General features: G+C 41.2%; 1 pseudogene; it reads right to left on the bottom strand.

The window, feature by feature from the left end:
* Positions 1 to 1,646: 1,646 nt before the first annotated feature.
* LOC106321277 lies at positions 1,647 to 5,309 on the bottom strand (annotated as a pseudogene).
* Between the last annotated feature and the right edge of the window lie 108 nt (positions 5,310 to 5,417).

Genomic DNA, 5,417 nt, shown 5'->3' with positions numbered 1-5,417 from the left:
GATATTTCATTAAGGTAACTGAAAAAAGACAAACAATAAAATAGGAAGTTTAAATTCATTTAAGCATATTTCATTAATATAACTGAAAAGACAAATAATAAATTAGACAGTTTTATTCATTTTAGGATATTTCATAAATGCAACTGAAAAAGACAAGCAAAAAAAAGAGAATTTAATTAATGAAGTAAGAACATTTTCAAATGAGTACTTCTCTTTTAATAATATAGATTCATTTCAACTTTTATGGATCATCTACGTATTCAAATATTCTCAGGCACATGGTAATACATATATACTTTTATTGTATATTTTACACATCATAATAACGTTATATAATATTTACATTTATTCTAGCATACAATCAGTGTACGGTTATGAATTAGAACATAAATTAAAATTATTTTGGCTTTTGAGGTTTGTTTGAGTTGTATTTTGTTCCAAGTTTCGTGGTGGGTTTTGTAGATGTGTTAAGGAAGGGGACCGGCGCATGCAAAGAGGTTTGCCTTTCGGGTAATTAGAGTGAATACAAGCGATAGAGGATGGACTGATGAATGTATGGGAGAGCCGATGCCGAGTGTTAAGAAGGCTACAGATTCTGCGGCTTCTGTTTGTACGGGATTCAGTCGACTAGGTTGAAAGAACTCGAAATGGGATGACCAAAGACGTTTTATCAGATCGATTAAATGGGTTACAAGAGTGACATGAGATCAAGGAAACAAGCCGGAGCTCGAAGAGCGAACCGGGAGAGATAGAGAGCGATTAGGAGTAAAGAGGGACTAAAACCCTAGATCTAGCCGCTGGTGTGTGTGTAAAGTGTCGATCCTCTTCTTGTTGTTCCCTCTTCCTCCTTTATAGGCTTCCTGTCTTTGATGCCCTAATTTCGATCCTTTTTGGGCCTTAATTCAGGGAGGTCGAGTATACAGGCCTAGGCAGAATTCCTCCGAGCCGGTGCTTTTGGTCGGCTTTGCCAACGGCTAAAAGCACTCAGGGACCGAGCTTTCGACTCTACTCGCCGAACCGAATAAATTAGCCCAGCTTTCTGGGCTAGGTCCTGTTATTCGATTTGCCTTGTGGAGGGATGTAATCCATCTCCTAGAGCTTCTCTTCTTTAACTCCATCTTCTTGCAATATGCATCAGACCGCAAAGGGTTGTCCTCAAGACCCAAGAGCCAATGACAGGAGAGAAGCTGTGAGAAGACGCCGTTAAAACACCATGGATGTCGTCGATTGAACTAATAACAGAGGTCCTCCGAGTGGTTAGCCTTGACACCGCTGGTTTCTCCGAAACGGAGAGGAGAAGCTCAAAGATACATTGAGACGAGCCCGTCAAAGCCGCACGGGTACAAGCCACGACCGAGAAGGGTAGAGGAGGCAGCGACGCTCGTCCAACTTCTTCGGTATATGCAAGATCAGATCTGACCCAGATCTGCTCCGATTGGTAAATCAGGGCTGAAACGAAGGCTCCTTAGACACTCCGACAGAGCCACTCCTCGTTGGTGCTCCAGGGGAGCCACATACTAATGAAGCTCCGGTTAGTTTGCTCTCAGCGAAACTCCAGAACACCAAACAAGAAGGAGTGCTAGCAAGAAGGAGAAGCTAAGGGAAAAAGGCTTGGTGGCTCTAGTAACAGGGGGTGGCGACCAGAGCTAGAGGAGCTTCTGGTCACCGGAGATGGAGGAGCACGGCGGCAGATCTAGGTTTTTAGGGTTATGTGGGGAGAGACAAAAGGGAGAATCGCTTCTCTCTCTATCGCTTTGTTTTCCATTCACATTCTCTGCCACTTGAGGAGGTGAAAAGCTTTGTGGCAGTCTCTCTCTTGCAAAGAGAGCCTGAAACGCTATACGACCCTGAGACCAAAAAGAATTTCAATAATATGCTACCTATTAGTTTCCAGAGAAAAACTTTGCAAATGCATATGAAATAACATTGTTTGTGTTTATTACCCCTTGAGAGACTTCCTTCCATGAATCAGTAGTTTGGTTGTTGTTGTTGATTTTACTCCGACGGTTGCTTAACTCACTAGTAACACCTGCCTCTTTTTCTTTCTCCATTTTATCCAATGCGTCTATTTCCGCGTCACTCCCTGAAGGTGTGTTTAATCCACACGATGAGCGGTCCACTGGATTTTTCTTCTGAGAATCTTGCACAACAGCAGCAGCAGCCACAACAACTTCCTCCTTCTCAGCCTTTAGCTTGGTAATTCCAGTCTCCTCTGAATCGTCGGATGATGAAGCCATGTTTGATCTTCAAGGATGTGCTTTGTTTCTCAATTAGTTGATCATTTGGAGTTGGAACTGGTAAGTGGAGTGGAGTAGGAGGAAGAAGTCCATGAGAAGCCCACCAAGCAGTTGCAGCAGCTACGGTAGCAGCAACAATGGCTGCTATACTTGGAGGAGAAGAGCTCATGTTACAGGCTGGGAAGCAGGGTCGATGAAATGGATGGGCAATGGGTCGATCTTATCGGTAAGGATGAGACCGGCTGGGGAGATGGTGAAGATGGCCGACTTGCTAGCCCTTTCTATCCAAACTAACCTGAAAACAAAGAGAAACAATGAGTTTATGAGTAATGAAAATAATCACAGAGACTAAAAGATAAAAGGGATGGAATGGTTTATGGATAGATGTTTGATGATGGAAGATTGATGATGGAAGATGGATAGATGATGATTGACTCTCTCAATCCGTGGATGCTGATTGACTCTCTCAATCTGTGTCTCAATGCTCCTGTATCACACAAAGAACCTATGAACCACGAGCTCAATAGCCTTCTAATGTATCTCACACTTAGAAACTAAAGAACAGATTTTTTAAGCAAAGAAAACTCTTTGATAAAAGATAAACTGAATATTATTTCTTAAGGATTGAAAGGTAAATCTAAAATGTACAAATGGGTCTGCTTATATAGAGAAAGACCTCAGACAGAGACCAAACGGACACATGAAAAGAAAGGAAACAAGAACTAAACAAGGAAACCGATAAACTAGCCGTTTGGAGGATTTCTTCGTTCCAATGGCTTTCTTCAAGGGATTTGATTCTGGTTTTGTATCTGGACGGTTTGAGGCTGTATTTGAGCTTCTTGGGAACTTCTTTACTGCAGAAATATGGATAGAAGTCGTGCCAATCTTGATGGGAAAAGAGCTGTTGAGAATTGATGGCTTTTGACTCCAAAAATGGCAAGTATGGTCTGGATTGATTCTGAATAATCTGATGGATGCTGGTGCATTGTAAGAACGTCTCTGAGTCTCCTGGATGTTTGGATTGGTATCCTGAATGGTTATATGTCTCTCCTGGTCGCCAATGTCAGGTTTGCAATTGATTGAACCGGCCAGCTTCCAAATAAGGCAAGTGCAGAACTGGTTTATCCGGTTTTGAGAAATTGATCATAACTCCATATTTCCGAGGAATTTTCTCTTCATTCTTGGCTTGTTGGCTTGATAAAAGATCCATCTTGAAGTCCATGCTTTGTTTTGGGCCGGAACGCTTCTTTGTTTGGCTTGAAACAACTTCTAAACTCGGTTGCTCGCAGATGGATGGGATTGAGAACCTCCGGTTTATAAAATTCATATATTCCTGGTCCGAGTATCTTTGATGATTCTTCCAATTGGGCTTGATTCCTTGTTGAGTGTAGAATGCATGAAAATTGGTTTCATGGATAAATTCCTCCTGGTTGGTGAGATACGCCATTTTGACTGAACACATATCCTGGTCGGTCTTTGGATTAGCTGCTTGGTGCAACTGGTTGGCTCCTGGTTCAGCTACTGATTTGATGGCCGCATCATATGATGTGGGCATCAAATCCACTGCTCACAAAGTAGACAAGACTTTCCATGTTTGGACTCGGATGAACCTAGACGACTTCAAACTCATGGTTCATTTTATTCAGCTGGATGTCCCCAAACAAAGGCCACCACTTAAGCCTCCTTATCAGCTAATAAAGATGTGGATCAACGGTATTAAAGGCGTGGTCAACATTTCCTTAATAAGAAGATTTCAATCCCTTGAGATCAGCCCTTTGTACCAGCCATTTGATTCTCTCTTAATTACAATTTGTCCTAAAAATCCGCCTTTCATTTATGTCTTTGATCTTGTCCAAGAGCTATAAATAAAGCTCCTCTCATTTCATTCTAAAATCGGACTTGAGTATTGAATAGAAAGTGAGATTTTCTCTTGAGAGCTTTTATGCTTATTCTTGTTATTTCTAAGTTATGTGAGATTCTTTCTTAGGATTCAATAGTGTGGAACCTTTATCTTTGTGTCTGATTCATTTAGATTCTGGTTCATCATCTTATCTCAATGCCTTTCACATCTTTGAGTGGCGATCTTCATTCCATTTAGGCTATCAGTTTTGATTTCTTGTGAGATTAGCTAAGGTGCGATTCTGAGGCTGTATCAGCTCATTTGCGTTGATGAATCTCCGACATTATTAGTATAAGGCCAGACCGAAGCAGCGAGTGTGGCTGCAGCATGAGCTGCAGGGTTCTGTAGGAGAGTTGACATGATAAGATTGGAGAAAGTTGAAGACACGTGGAGAAACGAACGGTAATCATCTTGGGAAGGGCATGCTGGAAAGGCTTGTTGAGAAGTTGTACTAGTAGTAGCATATGATGATGATGCTCTTGTAGCTGGATGATTCACATGAACTAGGTCTCCCATAGGAGAAAACATTAAGTCCGGAGATACCAGACCTGGGGGATGGAACTGAGGGTATTTTGCCACATTTCCGTTTACAAAGTCCACCGGAAAATGCTCCCTTGCGCTGTGCATACCACCATCATCATCATCTCTGTCCTTGTTCTTCTCTTGAACCATGTTGTTGTCCACATTTGAGGCCTTGCTTGTTTCATTATCGGCACTTGCCTGCTCAAAAATAAGAATGAAGCGAGTTGCTTTTTTTGTTTTGTTTCTTTTCAAGTTTTCATGCTACTGAACTTCAAAATACTGCAGTCTTATACCTTTTTTAGCGTTGGAGTTACATTGTTTGGTAAGGGATACTTGGTCACCCCTGAGCAGTTCTCATCTTGATTTTCTTTCCCAGTTGATGTTTTCTAACCATAAAATAAAAGCATAACAAATCTACTACCACAAGGAATGAAAAAAAAAAATTGATAGAATGAAGAGCAAAAAAATTAGGAATAAACCTGAGAACTCGGCACATCCAAGAACCCCTGGTTACAATGTGAAGAAGATACAAGTTTTGCTGATGGGCCAGGTTTCCGAGGATAAGGAGCATTGGGTTTTCTTTTAGGACAAGGAGGTGGAATTTCTATGTCCACAGCTTGAATGCCTTTAGCTTTTGCCTCTTTCTCCAACTGAAGAGCTTGAACCACAACTATTAGTTTTTTTTATTTATTTTTTATAATTTTTTGGTATGCTAGAAATTTTGAGATTGCATTAAAACCTATGAAGATCTTTGACTT

The sequence above is a fragment of the Brassica oleracea genome, unplaced genomic scaffold (genome assembly GCF_000695525.1).
Source record: "Brassica oleracea var. oleracea cultivar TO1000 unplaced genomic scaffold, BOL UnpScaffold01379, whole genome shotgun sequence".
Taxonomy (NCBI): Eukaryota; Viridiplantae; Streptophyta; class Magnoliopsida; order Brassicales; family Brassicaceae; genus Brassica; species Brassica oleracea.
Note: the sequence above shows the minus strand (reverse complement) of the source record. Positions and strands in the feature narration are given on the sequence as shown.